This window comes from Moschus berezovskii, chromosome 11, assembly GCF_049115385.1.
Source record: "Moschus berezovskii isolate FMDL1 chromosome 11, NW_MosBer_1.0, whole genome shotgun sequence".
In the NCBI taxonomy this organism is placed as follows: Eukaryota; Metazoa; Chordata; class Mammalia; order Artiodactyla; family Moschidae; genus Moschus; species Moschus berezovskii.
This window is the reverse complement of record NC_142470.1, coordinates 81,761,545-81,779,672: the sequence shown is the minus strand read 5'-3', so window position 1 is coordinate 81,779,672 and position 18,128 is coordinate 81,761,545.

Sequence of the window (18,128 nt, the reverse complement as noted above, 5' to 3'; positions counted from 1 at the left end):
AGTAGGAGACGTGGGTTTGTTCCCTGGGTCAAGATGACCCCCTGGAGAAGAAAATGGCAACTCACTCCAGTGTTCTTGATTGGGAAATCCCATGGTCAGAGGAGCCTGGCAAGCTACAGTCCATGGGGTTGTAAAAGAGTCAACACAAAAAGTGTCTCAAACTTAAGCACTCTTGTATTGGTCACAAGTTAATTTCCACAAGCCTCACACTCTAGTGAGAATAGCTGTGTTGGCTAGCAACCAGTCATCAACACCTCAGTGTGGATGGAAACCCGAGAGGCAACTCTGAGAGATGAGGTGAGGGAGAGAGACGGCAAGAACAGCGATACTTGGAGTGGGGAGGAGGCACCCTGGAAGAAAGTGTCTCAGGCTTCCTAATGTTGCACATAAACCCTGGTCTCTGGGGTAACCTCCACAGGTGCCAGTCCTACTTTCTCCAAAACCTTAGAACCTGAGTTCCTCGCAATTATAATTCCTATTTTACTTCTCCTAATTGCTATGATTGCCACTAGTAATTACCATGATAGGAAAGGGAAGTCTGCCACTTTGAATTTTTACATGTTGATAGTCATTAAAGTGACCATTTGTCCTTAAGGTTTTAAATGCCTTAAGATGGCTACAGTGAGGTCAGCGTAAATATTTTTGCTAGAGTTTTAAAATATAAATAAATAAAAATAATAATTCCACTAGTTCAAGAGTTAAAATTTGACACAGAAGAATTGACAATAGCTTTTAATTAGTACATAACTAATAGCTTTTATAAATTTATACAGTATACTTGAAATTTTGTTTAAATTTCATAAAGATTATATATTTCAAATCTGTGTGAAAAGGATAAATTATTCAGTAAATGAGGCACTTATTTGAAAAGAAAATAAAGGTGGGTCTCCCTTTCACCTCTTATGTGAAACATGTGTAAAAGATCTACAATTAAAAATAAAACAAATGAACCATTAAAATTCCAGAAGATAAACTGAGTAGGTATTTTTGTAATCTTGGAGTAACAAAGATCTTTTGAAATAGAAATCCTCAGGAAAAGATCGTCAGTTGGGACTTTTTTTCCTAGTCAAAATGTCTCCAAAGGTCTCCATGGAGAGGAGAATAAGTCTATCCTACAGAAGTAAGGATGAAACAGTAAGATAAACTACACATACGACATTTAGTTTTACATATTTAGAACAAATGTGTGTGTGTGTGCTCAGTCGTGTCTGACTCTTTCTGACCCCATGGATTATAGCCCGCCAGGCTCCTCTGTCCATGGAATTTTCCAGGCCAGAATACTGGAGTGGGTTGCCATTTCCTTCTCCAGGGCATCTTCCTGACCCAGGGATGGAACCCAAGTCTCGTGCATTTCCTGCCTTGGCAGGCGAAATCTTTACTACTGTGCCACCTGGGAAGCCCTCATTAGCTTGAATAGTCCTTTTTTTTTTTTAAGGTCGGGGGGAGGGGCAAGGATTGGAACACCACTATCCTTGAACTGTTGAACACAGTAAGATGTTAGCAGAAGACACTTTTGAGGTCACCAACCCCATTTTACACAGGAGGAAATGGGCTCAGAGAGGCACAGGGACGTGCCTCACGTCATCCAACCCTTTAGTGCAGAATTCATTCAACTTTGTCTTGACGACCTTCTGCAGAGATGTTTATGGATCAAATAAATGTGAGCAAAAGAATATCACGTTGCAGCCCTCCCCATTCAGATCTCTGTGTGTGGCCCCTAGGAGGTCATCACCAAGAGTGCTGGAGAAGCAAAGGAACATCCTAAGGTCCCATCTGCCCTCTTGGCTGTAGAATACCGGGAACCCAGCTCATCTGGTTTGGCTGCTCTTATAGCAGCCTTCAGGAGCTTTGAAAGTGAGGCATTGAGTTAAAACGACATTCCATGTCAGCCTCCATTTGTCTGGATAACAACCTCCAGCTCAGATCCCTTAAAGGCTACTGCTTGCAGAGCCAGGCCTTACCAACAATGGATGGAAAGACCAGACCTGCCATCCAGGATTGGACACTGATACAATCTGAATGGGAATGAAGAGGAGGGCAAAGAAAGCAAAATATGTGTAATCTTAGTGGCTTCTTCTCTCACCCAAGTTAAGGGTCCCCTAAATCTAGCCTGCACACATCTGAGGGCACGGGAAATAAGAAAGTTAGGTGGCACACAGACAGATTAAAGTTTTCTAAAGGTGGGAATTCCCTGACAGCCCAGTAGTTAGGACTCTATGCTCTCACTACCAAGGGCCTGGGTTCAGTCCCTGGCCTGGGAATTAAGATCCTGCAAGCCTCACAGAGTGGCCAAAAATATTGTTTTTTTCTAATGGCCTTGTATTTATTATTGAAACAAATGTATAAAAAATATAACTGAAAAATCAAACTCATGATTTCACTTATATATCTTTAAGGACGAGCCCAGTAAATGTGTTAAAAAGTGACTTCATTTAAAGAATAATAGTAAGCAGTTAATGATGCAGGTATTGTTTGAATATGGCAAAAGTTCTGAATGAGGTATGTGAGTGACTTAAGTTTGAGAATCACTGATCTACTCCATTTTTTATAACTTTTTCACTAGCCCTGGGAAGAGTAAGTTCTACAAAACCTACCAACGCACACATACATACATTTATGCATGTATGTAACAAGGATTTTGAGAAACAATATTTAACTCTTTGTGAGATATACCCTGGGCCCTGGATCCACCTTTGACTTCCCTTTTCTCTTTCCATGTCATTGCCTTGAAGTCCTTCCTGTCAGTTCCGCTTCTAAAACTTCTTTCTTCACTCCCTTTTCCATCTTCAGGGCCTCATTCCTGGTCAGCGTCCTCATTACCTGTCAACTGGATTGTATCCTAACTCATCCCTTTGCCTTCAATCCAATTTGTCTCCTGTAAGCCATCCTTTGCAAAATTCCACACTTCTGGCCAAAAAGATTTTTCAAAAACTCTGATCTAACCCTATCAGGCACTGCACACAGGGTTCAAAGTCCAAGCTGCTCAGTAATTTAAAGGCATCTGGTTGTTGGTTCCAGCTAACCTTCCAAATCCCAATACTGGCCAAATCAGGACTAGAAACCCAGCTTCTTCTCCACCTATCATGCTGCCTTCTCCAAGAATCTCTCCTTGTTTTCATTCCACAGGTGATAACTTAAAAAAAAAAATTATTCTGAATTGGAAACTTCTTCTATTTAATGTCAGCCACACGGAGAATGGGAATGAGATTTCCATTTTAAATATAGCAGTGCTCATGCCCAGTCACGTCTGACTCTGCGATCCCATGGGCTGTAGCCCACCAGACTCCTCTGTCCTTGGGATTTTCCAGGCAAGAATAGTGGAGTGGGTTGCCACGCCCTCCTCCAGCGGAACATCCTGACCCAGAGATGGAACCGGAGTCTCCTGCCCCTCCTGCATTGCAGGCGGATTCTTTACTGCTAAGCCACCAGGGAAGCCCAAACACAGTAGTAACTGGGGCCTTAATAAAAAAAAAAAATGGTATCTGAGAAAAGTCTGATAAAAGTGAATATATAAGCCATATGAAACTCAGAGGAAAGATTTTTTTTTTTAATTAGAGTGTAGTTGCTTTACAATGTTCTGTTAGTTTCTCTTGTACAGCAAAGTGAATCAGCCACACGCATACATATCCCCTCTTCCTTGGATTTCCTTTCCATTAAGGTCACCACAGAGCAGAGCAGAGTTCCCTGTGCTATACAGTAGGTTCTCATTAGCTATCTATTTTATACACTATCATGTAGTCCATCCCACCCACCCCCTTGGTAGCCATATGTCTGTTTTCTATGTCCGGAAGGTGATACTTGCACAGGTAAGTCCTTGCCTTTTGGGCACAGGGAGTTTTATGGAAAGGCTACCATGAGACAGACAAAACAACGTAACATCACAAGTAGGCAAGACATGCACAAGGGTATCGTGTCCATCCATCATGAACACCTAATGTCCTAAGTGGAAGGCAAAGAGCTAGTTACAGAAGTGAATGAAAAGGAAATTAAGCTATTAGAAAATACTGAATTCATGCTGGAAACCACCAGTACTGAGTAAGGATGATTTTGGCCATCCTCACTTGTAATTCTCCCAGGATAAGTGGGTGTCTCCAGTGAGCAGACAATGACTCACTGGTTAAATTCTGGTGCGGATCAGTTTACTAGAGTAGAGTTTATCCCCCTCCCTCCCCACCCAGGTGATGTTGGACTTGCCTGTAGCTGGCAGAACACAGAGGCGCAAGTGTGTTTGTCTATTCTGACTTGGCCTCCTGAACTGGCCACCCTATGCCAGGAGAGGAGCCTGCCTCAGGTAGACGTTGTCCTTCCATCCTGGGTCCAGATATTCAACCAAGTGGAGCAGACCTGCCTTAGATCCTAAGGCTGGAGTCCAGCCGAGCTCAGCCAGCCGAGGTGAGCCCACCTGGGATCAGACCAAGGCTGACTTGCAGACCTATTAGCAAGAAAAATAAATGTATGTTGGTTCTACATACATTTGAGGTGGTTTGGTGGTGGTGGTGTAGTTGCTAAGTTGTGTCTGACTCTTGCGACCTCATGGACTGTAACCTGCCAGGTTCCTCTGTCCATGGGATTTACCAAGCAAGAATACTGGAGTGGGTTGTCATTTCCTTCTCCAGGGGATCTTCCCCACCCAGGGATCAAACTCCTGAATTGCAAGTGAATTTTTACTGCTGAACCACCAAGGAAGCCCACAACATAGCAAAACCCAAGTAGGTCAAAAGTAAAGCGGGTTTGGTTTTGTTTTTGTATCAAGTTAAAAATCAACCCTGGGACTTCCCTGTGGATCCAGGGAAACTTCACCTCCCAATGCAGTGGTGTGAGGGTTCGATCCCTGGTAGGGGAGCTAAGATCCCAACACGCCTTGCCTAGCTGAAAAGCCAAAACACAAAACAGAAGCAATGTTGTAACAGATTCAACAAAGAATTTGAAACAAACCAACTCTTCGTTTTCTTTTGTGGATCATCTACAGGAGCAAATAATAAGGCCACGGCTGACCTCCTCCTAGCCCCTAGCACATTTCTAGGGCATCTCCCAGCATGCCAGTTGCATAATGTGAAAGCGCTGCAGCCTCATTCTCACATTAGCCTCAGAGAAAGTAAATCAGGACTGTTACCCTGCTCCTGCATCCCTCCCCCACTTAAGTCACGGTGACGCTCAAACTAAACCAGAAAATCCAGTAGCCCTTTGTTATCAGAATGCACATGCCTCTGCCTCTCCTTTCAGAAACGGGGGAGGGGGTGGTGGTAGTGTTTTCAAGGGTCTCCGGCGTTGGAGATCCTGTCCGCAACAGTTCTAGCCATAATTTTTCCTAGTCCGAGTTCACGATGCCTGTGTCCTTTTATGAAAGGAATGTTCCCAGGAGGAAGCCAGCAGGGTCAACGCCACAACGTCCTTCGGCCTGGATTACACAGACCTCGTTTTCCTTCACCTGAAGTTTCGGAGGAGCTTCTTTCCGGTCTTTTTTTAGGCCTCTCTATGTTTTCCCTCTCTGGCCCGCGTCTCCCCTCCTCGCTCGGCTTTCGCCGGTTTCTTCTCCAGCGCCCGAGGATCGCGTCTCCGCAGCTCAGAACCTCCGCGCCGTTTCGGACGCTGTCCTCCAGGTGGCAGTAGAGAGCCGCTCACTGCCCAGCGGCTTACGTCACCTTGTTTACCCGGCTCCGGGTCATTTTTAGATCTAAGATCACAGGATGTTAATTGGGCCAATGATTTCCCATTCGTTTTGGCAAAAGGCCCTTCTTGTGGGCTTAGGGACAAGGATGATGTCCTTCTTGACAGTGAGGTTTTGCTGCGGGGAGTATTTATTTGTAAACACTCGGCACTTCATCTTTAGGACATAGGAAAGCAGCGCAGCACGTGGCTCCGTATGGGCTTGTTTCTGGGTCACTGTAGCTTTGGAGTCGAACAAGGGTGCTGTTAACTAGGGACAGAGCCGAGGCATCGCCAGAGCCAGCTGAGAGCCCTCAGAGTCTGCCTTTTTACTTCCCTTTCCTCCTTGTAAAATAACTCAGCAGGAAAGCATTTGGACTTTGGAACTTGGAGAAATAAGGAAAACGGCTGATTTGGTCAGTCTGGATCCTGATACAAAGTGGGGAAATGCCTTGAAGCTCAGGGAGGGTTTGGGAGGGTCCTATTCCAGTGGCCCTCACCCTGAAATTGGCTCTGAATGTCTCATCGTTATAAATCACACATTTCACGGCCTGGAACTTTTCATCCCATAAAAAGCACCACTTATTATTCCTTGTTTATGATTCTACTACCCAGGTACTGGTCAGGAAGGGTGAGGAACAGGGGAGCTGAATGGCCTAGCTCACTCTCCTGTCCAAGTTCTGTGCAGGTTTTGCTTCAGAAGCCCTAGATTTCTGCTCTTTTGTTACCAGCTTTGGTGGCTAGAGGATGGAAGGAGCTGGGAGTTTGTGACTGTTTAAGAAGTAAAATAAACAGAATTCCTTAATTCCTTACAAGAGGAGGGTGGACACATTTTATGCTAAGGGAAAGAAAGCAAATCTATAGATTAATGTTAAAAATAAATGAGCCTCCAAATTTAAGTGTCTTTTTTTCCCAGTCCACCTCCCATCTGACCCTTTTACATGCTCCTGATGCTGCTACATAAGAACCAGCTGCCAGAGAGGGCAAAGTCCCTCTCCCCCAAGCAGTGTGCAATCCAGCAGAGTAATCACACTGGCCTGCAGAAATAGATGGCTTTCATGAAGGCAGGAAGGGAAGGAAAATACCCTTCGATTCTAGTCAATGACAATTTCTTGAGCTGTGTCAACAACTCAGGCAACATAGGTTATAAAGACATGAAAAGATATGGTTCCTGCCGCTGTAGAAAACTTTTGTCTAATAAAGTTTATAGTCATAGGGAGTTTTTGTTTGTTTCTTTCTTTCTTTTTGAAAGCACATAATGAAAGAAGGGTTGAAAGAGACAGAACAACAGAAAGGGAGAATGCCAGGCAAATGACTTGGAAAAGCATTCCTCTACTTTGGCAGCTCCTTAAAAGTGGTGCTTCCCTGGTGGCTCAGACAGTAAAGAATCTGCCTGCAACGCAGGAGATTTGCATTCTATCCCTAGGTTAGGAAGATCCCTTGGAGAAGGGAATGACTAGCCACTCCAGTATCCTTGCCCAGAGAATTCCATGGACAGAGGAGCCTGACAGGCTACAGTCCATGGGGTTGCAAAAAGTTAGACCCAACTTACCAACTGAACCACAACATCTTGAGGATACTAATGCACGGAGAGATGAAGTACTGAGTTGGCCAAAAAGGTCATTTGGGTTTTTCCATAAGATGGTACAGGAAAACCTGAAAGAACTTTTTGGCCAACCCAACAATTTGCCCAGAGTCATGAAGTAAGTCAGCTGGCACTTGAACCCAGGCGGCATGACTCCAGAACCATTTTCTCTACCATCTCCTTAAATAGTGTGCTAGAAACTTGTTTGCCCTTTTAGGTCACCTTCCACCGTTCTCCACCCTGCTCGGTGCTGCAGACCCTATCAATGAGCTCCTTTACCCTTAGGCTTCTGGTTGGGATGAGCCAGTGGGTATCCCAGCATGAGAGCAGAGGGAGGGGGAAGCACCACTGGGAGAGCTGTGTCCTCCGATGATTGCTCAGAGCTCTGGTCAGGTGGCTGTGTCCTCCGATGATTGGTCAGAGCTCTGGTCAGGTAGCTGTGTCCTCCAATGATTGGTCAGAGCTCTGGTTAGGTGGCTGTGTCCTCCGATGATTGGTCAGAGCTCTGGTCAGGTGGCTGTGTCCTCCAATCATTGGTCAGAGGTCTGGTCAGGTGGCTGTGTCCTCCGATGGTTGGTCAGAGCTCTGGTCAGGTGGCTCGAAGCACAGGGGTCACTCTCTCCAGCTTCTGGTGACCGTACCTCTCCTCCCCACTTCAGGCCTAGGGGTGGTGAAGTGGCTGTTACTTTTTGCACTACCTCTGTGGTTTCCCTACATCCTTCCCACGCCTTTGTAAATAGTCCCTTTATTCAACTCTCCTCAAATTACCCGATTTGAGTTGCCATCTGTTTCCTGCCCAGGTCTGGCCTGATATAAATTGGAAGGCAGGAAAGGAACCACTCAGAGGCCCCCATCCTTTGGTGCACAGCATTCCTTGGGGTATAGGATAGTTGCAGATGAATCAAGATGCCCTGTTTTTTGAAGGACTTGAGTGTTTGAGTATGTGTGTGTGCGTGTGTCCCAATGCTGCAAAGGGAGGTTGACCCCAGAAAGGTGGGGTCTCCTGAGTCAAAACAGGTCACAGGTGGTTATTTTGGTTTAAGGAATCCTAGACCTTCTGGGAGAAGAGCTAAAGGGAGGAAGGAGAATGGGGGGAAAGTTAAGGAAGAGGGCTCCCATTGCCACATTGCTTGGGTTCAAGTCCCAGCTCCTCCTCTTACCAGGTGTGTGACCTCTGGAAGATCATTTGACATTTCCATACCTCAGTTTTCCTGTGTATAAGTTGGATTGGTAATATTAAGGAACTCGATAATTGTAATGTCTGGCCCACATTAAGGATTATATTGTTGTGTGTGTGTGTGTGTGTGTGTTCTAAGTCGCTTCAGTTGTGTCTGACTCTGTGTGACCCTATGGACTGTAGCCAGCCAGGGTCCTCTGTTTCTGAGATTTCCCAGGCAAGCATACTGGAGTGGGTAGCCATTCCCTTCTCCAAGAGATCTTCCCAACCCAGGGATCAAACCCAGGTCTCCTGCATCACAGGCAGATTTCTTTACTGTCTGAGCCACCAGGAAGCTCAAAAATAACATTTTTGACCTTTGAGAAACACGGGCAAATTCATCTGCCCCCACTCTTGAGGATGCTGCCCTGGGAAATCAGGAAGTGAGCTGTGAAGCAAAGGCCACGGTTTGGATCCTGGGAGCAGTATGGAATGCGAAAGGAGGTACAGAGCATGGAACCCTTTCAGTTTCTTGGCTCTGTCCAGGATTCGGCTGCTACTTAAGAGCACATGGAGCAGATGCCCATCAGAAGACCCGAGTAAATAAAGTGACTAGAAAGATCTCACTCTAAGAGAAAGAAGGACCACTTTCTTCTCCCCTTCCTTCCTAAAGGCTTCCCTTCTGTAAGTATCACTTCTCTCTCCTGCATCACCAATTTCTCTGTCTCTAAAGGACTGGTCCCATCAGCATGTAAAGATGCTCTAATATCTCCTATCTGAAACTCTCCTTTGATTTCATAGCAGATTCTATTTCTCTGATCCCATTTACAGCAAAACTTCAAAGAGTTTTCTGTTGATACTGCTTCTCCTCCTATTCTCTCTTCAACACAATCCACTGGCATTTCTCACTCCCTACCACTTCTCCCAAACTACTCTTCTCATGGTCATCCAGTTAGCTCCACTTCGCTTCAGATAATGGTCACCTTTCTGTTGTCCTTGGCCTCTAAGCCACATTTGGCCCAGTGGGACGACACGCTTCATGTCGACATGTCTTCCTGCCTTGGCTTTCATAAATCCCCTGGATCTCCTCTTTCCTCTTCAAACTTGTAACCATGCAATGGCTGCAAGATTGCTACCTGAGAGCCCTCGGGGGGTGTGGTATACAGGGATTAACTCATTTATTGGTTCTTCACAGTGCCTCGGGTGAAGAAACATCCATCTTCAGTAACCATTAGATCAATCCAATCACCACAGTTGGTTGTTTCAGTCAGATTTTATTCCTGAAGCAGGAAGGATGGTTGTTGGCTAGACAATCAGCCAATTACCTGCTTCACTGTTTGTTTAGCAACATCCAAAAAAAAAAAAAAAGAAATTTTGTCAGCATTCTATTATGTGCACAGGCTTTGGAGGTACTCATAGCATGGTTTTATGTCAACCACTGTGAATTTAGAACTTAAAAGTTGGAGCCCTTGACTCACAGAGAGGAGGTGTTCAGGGAAAAGCAAGGCAGAGGTGCCTGGGCCAGGTTCATTCATGGCCAGAAAGCAGGAGTCTTGGAAGTAGAGCTTGCCAAGGAGGTGAGGGAGCTCCCTGAGCTTCAAGCTGGCACTCAGCTCCCAATTACAATTCCAGAATTATTAGCTTTGATTCTGTGAGAAAGGAGCACTTCAAAGCCAGAATCCTATGAATTAAAATGTTGACTAATCGAGCTAATTATAGTTCAGTCATCTGAATTTTCACACAATGAGCCCAGAGTTCTCATGAAAGCCTTCTCTTGGGCAGGAGGCTTTGATGATGAAGCGGCTATTTATGTCTCAGATTCAGTCCTCCTCATTCTGGCCAGGGAATCCTCATTGGAGTGCCTTTTGCCCACAGAAAATCTTTCTAAGTTCTGCCCCAGGTTTCTTGAATGCTGAAGCAAACTCAGTTGAAACAGATTCTGAAGATGTTGGGAGCAAGATGCCCCTCCCAAGGTCAGAGGAAGTTCTGACCAGTGTATCAGGGTGCCTAATGGGATTCTTTTCATTTTCAGTTTTATTCTGGATTTTAAAATACTTAGGTAATTTACATAGCTTAATTATACTTTAGGGAGAAACTTCTCACTTCACATGTCTCAGTTATCAGATGCAGAGTGGTATAATAAATTTTAATCACTGTTTAGATGTTCTTTGCTGCAGAGTTAATAATACAGACTAAGCCTGAATCTTTGATGAGCTACAGAAGACACTTTTTGGTTGTCATGACCAGAAGGGTGGGATGCACACACAACTAGTGTGTGAGGCCAGGGATACTGCTAAACACCCTGCAATGCACAGTTTAGACCCCTCCAACAAAGAACCATCAGGCCCAAAATGTTAATAGGGCTGAATTTGACACCCTGTGTTAAAAGGTGTAGGTTCACTCAACACTAATTATCCATTCAAGGTGACAGCGTCTTTACTTGAATGGCGTTAACCTGCCACCAAGATATATTTGGGCAGATTCATTTACATTTAGCACGTACGAACAAGCACTGGGAATAAAGAGACAGATTAAATCCATGATAATCACCCTCTCAAGTCTTGTGGACGATGATTAATGCCTCCTAGTCAATATCTTGCTCTTCAGATAGCTGGTACTTGATGAATAACAATGATGTTTTTAGTGGCACAGGTCAACTGGTTAGGCAGTCTTCATGTGTGGATAGCTAAGGAAGTAGGTATACGGAGCATGATACACTTGGTATGTTTCTGTGACCTGTATTTAAAGGAAGTTTTAATTAATTCTATCATAAATATAATATATAAACAATAACAAGTTTTAAAATCAAGCAAGATCTAGGAGCAAATTAAGTCCTCTTATTATTAAACTTGGGCTTCTCGGGTGGGTCAGCGGTGAAGAATCCACTTATAATCCAAAAGACACAGGTTTGATCCCTGGGTGGGCAAGATCTCCTGGAGAAGAAATGGCAACCCTCTCCAGTATTCTTGCTTGGGAAATCCCATGGACAGAGGAACCAGGCAGACTACCGTCCCTGGGGTCACAAGAATCAGACGTGACTCAGTGACTAAACCACCACCACTGTTATTAAACTTAACTGTTATCAAACTGTGAAGAGTGCCAGTAGCCCTGACTCTTACTTCCTAACTCTTCTATTTTATCCACTACATTTGGAGCTGGAAGTTAATTTGCTTTTACAACATACTTTTGACTATAAAGATGCTTTGTTCCGTCTTGTCCTTCTGGAGAAAGACAACTTAAAAATTGTTTGAAAGAGCACATCCACATAATTTAAAAAATCAAATTGCCTTAAAAGACCAGTGTAACTCAGTAGTTTCTTTTCCTCATTCCTTCCCACTCTTCCTAGTCTTATTTCTTCTGGCATTCACATGTTGCTCTATTTTAAATAATATACATGTGCTGTTCTATTTTGATTCAGCAATTTTAAATGTATTAACTCCCAGTTATGGTTAATGAGGATTCAGCACCCTTTTCAGCTATTCCCCTCTGTTTTACCTCCTTAGCTCTCCCCACAAAATTGTATTACAATTTTTGTTTAATTAGTATTTGATATTTACATTGTTATACACAGGCAAGGAAAGCAGAGCATTATAGTCCACTGTTAGTTTTATTACTTTTTGCTTTTCCTGATGTTAATAATGATCTCCTTTTTTTAAAACTAGTGACTACTTTAAATCTCTTCTTTTATAGTACCTTTGGTCAAAAGTGTTGCACTTATGACCAAATTTCTCTGTAAAGTCCAAATCACTTAGCTGACATTCTGAGTTTTTAGCCCTGGAATGCCCTCAACCTCATGATTCATAGAAAGAGACTCCAACCTGCAGGCACAGCCCATTTCCCATCATCACCTTTATTTTCCCAAAACAAGTCATTCTTCCATCAGAGGTTTTTATCACCATTTAAAAGCCTAGCTCCAACTCATCTTTTATGGCTTCTTGCCAGGAGCCACGTAAAAGTAAATATTTGAACCCTCATCACTACAGTTTCCTGAGTCACATATCTTAGATCAGTTATTAAACAGCCAACACTGGTTTCTTCAGAATGTCCCAGGGGCATTACTGGTTCCAACATAGGTGAACACGAGTTTAGTAGCTTTTAAAATGATTAGTGGGCAGCATTCACAGATGATGGTCTCTGGGCCCTGTTTTCTCATTTTTTTACTTTTTGCTGTTGCTACCTGCCCTTTGGATCCAGTTAGGATGCCTAACTCGAAAAATCCTGGACTGTGGAGAACCCAGATGATTATTTAGAATGGCATGGAACAAGCAGCAACTGTCTTTTGGCTTCTGCTTTCACTGAACTTAGTCTATCATATCCCCAGGATCCATTGCCCCATTCCGAGTTCTCTCTACGAGGGTCCGTGCTGTTACCAGTACGCAGAACCCTGGTATTCCTGTTCCCAGGGTTGAGGGGGTCTGACACTGAAGATGAGAACTCCAGTGTTGAGGAGAGCAAACCTCACTAAAAATATGCATGGTTCAGTTCATCCAGAAGAGACCTCATAAAGCAGAGAGTCTCCATCAGAAAAGCTCCTCTCGTGAAGGATGCTGCCTTCTCAAGATGCTGATAGCAGCTTCCTGACTTAGCTAATTCAGTCCTGGTCTGCCTGCCTTGGAGGATGCTTGATCATGTCAGCTTCCTGGGGATAACTGGCCTGAGTCTACCACGCCTGTGTCTATTCCTATACCCGTTACTATGGACTTTCTGTATATCTAAAACTGAGCAGTTGTGGAGGGAATTTAGGCAGTATATGCTGTAAAACCTTGAAGCATCCAGATCTCTCCCTGAATATGGTGACCCCTACTTTTTATTTTAATTTAAACTTTTAAATTTATATTGGAGTACAGCCAATTAACAATGTTCTGATAGTTTCAGATGCACAGCAAAGTGAACCAGCCATACATATATATGTATGCGTTCTCCCCCAAACTATCCCCCCATGCAAGCTGCCACATGACACTGAGCAAGAGTTCCCTCTGGTATACATTAGGACTTTGCATCTTATCCATTTTTAATACAGCAGTGTGTGCATGTCGATCCCTAACTCCCTCAGTATCCCTTCCTTTCCCCTCCCCACACCAGAAGTTCTTTCTCTAAGGCTGTGAGTCCCTTTTTGTTTTGTAAATAAGTTCATTTGTCAGTCAGTTCAGTTGCTTAGTTGTGTCCGACTCTTTGCGACCCCATGGGCTGCAGCACGGCAGGCTTCCCTGTCCATTACCAACTCCCGGAGCTTACTCAAACTCATGTCCATCGAATCGATGATGCCATCCAACTGTCTCATCCTCTGTAGTCCCCTTCTCCTCCCACCTTCAAGCTTTCCCAGCATCAGGGTCTTTTCAAATGAGTCAGTTCTTTGCATCAGGTGGCCAAAGTATTGGAGTTTCAGTTTCAGCATCAGTCCTTCCAATGAATATTCAGGACTGATTTCTTTTAGGATTGACTGGTTTGATCTCCTTACAGTCCAAGAGACTCTCGAAAGTCTTCTCCAACACCACAGTTCAAAAGCATCAGTTCTTTGGCATTCAACTTTCTTAGTAGCCCAACTCTCACATCCATAGGTAACTACAGAAAAAAACCATAGCTTTGACTAGACAGACCTTTGTGGGCAAAGTAATGTCTTTGCCTTTTAATATGCTGTCTAGGTTGGTCATAGCTTTTCTTCCAAGGAATAAGTGTCTTTTAATTTCATGGCTGCAGTCACCATCTGCAGTGATTTTGGAACCCAAAAATATAAAGTCTGTCACTGTTACCATTGTTTCCCCATCTATCTGCCATGAAGTGAGGGGACCAGATGCCATGATCTTAGGTTTCTGAATGTTGACTTTTAAGCCAACTCTTTCACTCTCCTGTTTCACTTTCATCAAGAGGTGCTTTAGTTCTTCTTTGCTTTCTGCCATAAGGGTGTTGTCATCTGCATATCTGAGGTTACTGATATTTCTCCCGGCAATCTTGATTCCAGCTTGTGCTTCATCCAGCCCAACATTTCTCATGATGTACTCTGCATATAAGTTAAATAAGCAGGGTGACAATATACGGCCATGACGTACTCCTTTCCTGATTAGGAACCATTCTGTTGTTCCATGTCCAGTTCTAACTGTTGCTTCTTGACCTACATACAGATTTCTCAGGAGGCAGGTCAGATGGTCTGGTATTCCCATCTATTTAAGAATTTTCCAGTTTGTTGTGATCCACACAGTCAAATGCTTTGGCATAGTCAATAAAGCAGTAGTAGATGTTTTTCTGAAACTCTCTAGCTTTTTTGATGATCCAACAGATGTTGGCAATTTGATCTCTGGTTCCTCTGCCTTTTCTAAAACTAGCTTGAACATCTGAAATTTCACGGTTCACATACTGTTGAAGCCTGATTTGGAGAATTTTGAGTATTACTTTACTAGCGTGTGACATGAGTGCAATTATGCAGTAGTTTGAACATTTTTTGGCATTGTCTTTCTTTGGGATTGGAATGAAAACTGACCTTTTCCATTCCCATGGCCAGTGCTGAGTTTTCCAGATTTGCTGGCATATCGAGTGCAGCACTTTCACAGCAACATCTTTTAGGATTTGAAATAGCTCAACTGGAATTACTAGTTTTGTTCATAGTGATACTTCCTAAGGCCTACTTAACTTTGCATTTCAGGATGTCTGGCTCTAGGTGAGTGATCATACCATCATGGTTATCTGGGTCATAAAGATCTTTTTTGTGTAGTTTTTCTGTGTAATCTTGCCACCTCTTCTTAATATCTTCTGCTTCTGTTAGTCCATACCATTTCTGTCCTTGATTGTGCTCATCTTTGCATGAAATGTTCCCTTGGTGTCTCTAATTTTCTTGAAGAGATCTCTAGTCTTTTCCATTCTATTGTTTTCACCTGTTTCTTTGAATTGATTGCTGAGGAAGGCTTTCTTGTCTCTCCTTGTTATTCTTTGGAACTCTGCATTCAAATGGATATATCTTTCCTTTTCTCCTCTGCCTTTAGCTTTTCTTCTTTTCTCAGTTATTTGTAAGGCCTCATCAGACAACCGTTTTGCCTTTTTGCATTTCTTTTTCTTGGGGATGGTCTTGATTCCTGTCTCCTGTACAATGTCATGAACTTCCATCCATAGTTCTTCAGGCACTCTATCAGATCTAATCCCTTGATTCTATTTGTCACTTCCACTGTATAATCATAAGGGATTTGATTTAGGTCATACCTGAATGGTCTAGTGGTTTTCCCTACTTTCTTCAATTTAAGTCTGAATTTGGCAATAAGGAGTTCATGATCTGAGCCACAGTCAGCTCCTGGTCTTGTTTTTGCTAACTGTATAGAGCTTCTCCATCTTTGGCTGCCAAGAGTATTATCAATCTGATTTCGGTGTTGACCATCTGGTGATGTCCATTTGTAGAGTCTTCTCTTGGGTTGTTGGAAGAGGGTGTTTGCGGTGACCAGTACATTCTCTTGGCAAAACTCTGTTAGCCTTTGACCTGCTTTGTTCTGTACTCCAAGGCCAAATTTGACTGTTACTCCAGGTGTTTCTTGACTTCCCACTTTTGCATCCTAGAACTTACACAGGACTGGGGAAACAGACTCTGGGAGGGCACAAAGAAAACCTTGTGTGCACCAGGACCCAGAAGGAAGGAGCAGTGACCCCACAAGAGACTGATGCAGACTTGCCTGTGAATGTCCAGGAGTCTCTGGTGGAGGCGTGGGTTGGCAGTGGCCTGCTGCAGGGTTGGGGGGCACTGAGTGCAGCAGTGCCTGCATGGGACCTTTCGAAGGAGGTTGCCATTATCTTCATCACCTCCACCATAGTTTGGCCTCAGGTCAAACAACAGGGAGGGAACACAGCCCCACCCATCAACAGAAAATTGGATTAAAGATTTACTGAGCATGGCCCAATCAGAACAAGATCCAGTTTCCCCCTCAGTCTCTCCCATCAGGAAACTTCCATAAGCCTCTTATCCTTCTCCATCAGAGGAAAGACAGACTGAAAACCACAATCACAGAAAACTAACCAATCTGATCACATGGACCACAGCCTTGTCTAACTCAATGAAGCTGTGAGCCGTGCCATGTAGGGCCACCTGAGACTGACGGGCCATCGTGGGGAGTTCTGACAAAACGTGGTCCACTGGAGAAGGGGATGGCAAACCACCTCAGTATTCTTGCCTTGAGAACCCCATGAACAGTATGAAAAGGCAAAAAGATAGGACACTGAAAGATGATCTCCCCAGGTTGGTAGGTGCCCAATATGCTACTGGAGATCAGTGGAGAAATAACTCCAGAAAGAATGAAGAGACAAAGCCAAAGCAAAAACAACACCTAGTTGTGGATGTGACTGGAAGTAAAGTCTGATGCTGTAAAGAGCAACATTGCGTAGGAACCTGGAATGTTAGTTCCATGAATCAAGGCTAATTGGAAGTGGTCAAACAGGAAATGGCAAGAGTGAACGTCGACATTTTAGGAATCAGTGAACTAAAATGGACTGGAATGGGGGAATTTAACTCAGATGACCTTTATGTCTACAACTATGGGTAAGAATCCCTTAGAAGAAATGGAGTAGCCTTCATAGTCAACAGAAAAGTCCAAAATGCAGTACTTGGATGCAATCTCAAAGACAACAGAATGATCTCTGTTCATTTCCAAGGCAAACCATTCAATATCACAGTAATCCAAGTCTTTGCCCTGATCAGTCATGCTGAATAAGCCGAAGTTGAACAGTTCTATGAAGACCTATAAGACCTTCTAGAACTAACACCCAAAAAAGTTCATTTGTATCATTTCTTTTTAGATTCCGCATGGTGACCCCATGCTCTTGCAGATACTGAAACATTGGTGCAGTATCTTTTCCTCAAATTCAACCTCAACTTTCTACTTCTGTTTTTGTTTTTAACCAGAACTACATTTAGAAATATATAAGTGACTAGACCCAAGCTTGATCCCTGTGTCAGGAAGATCCCCTGGAGACAGAGAAAGCTACCCACTCCAGTATCCTTGCCTGGAGAATTCCGTGGACAGAGGAGACTGGTGCGTCACAAAGAGTTGGACACAACTGCATAACTAACACTTTCACTTTCATACTAGTAATAATGGTGGAAGAAGAGAAGACATGTGTATGGATTCATCTTCCTACATGTGTTTGTGTGTGTCTGCGTGCTCAGTAGTGTCCGGCTCTTTTCTCTGTCCATGGAATTTCCCAGGCAAGAATTCTAGACTGGGTTGCCATTTCCTCCTCCAGGGGAATCTTCCCAACCTGAGGATTGAACCTGCATCTCTTGTGTCTCCTGCATTGACAGGTGGATTCTCTACCACTGTGCCACCTGGAAAGACCTGTGGGTCCTGTTAATATTTAAAATGGTCTTGCGTTTTCTGAGCACACATTGATGTCTAATGGGAGAGGAGGCGAAGAGAGAGACAGGTGGCAATGCGAAAGCTGACCTAAGAGTAACAGTTAATTGTACTCAATTTTCAAATTAGATCATTGTCAGCAGATGGCTGTGAATTTTCATATGACTTTGTACTTGACTTTTTTTGGAGGATATTTAAATTCTTTTATTCACCAACTAGGCAATTTATGAACTCACATTTCAGCTTTAATTCTACCTCATCACAAGGAAAATTACAGGGCTAGAAAAACTCCACCAGGCATCTTCCACTAGAAAAGACCACACCCGAAGCCAGCCAGGGCAGCAGGGATCCCTAACACGTGTTTTTGAGACTTCTAATTTAAGGTATTCTACAGCCAGTTTCCGTTGGGAACAGAAAA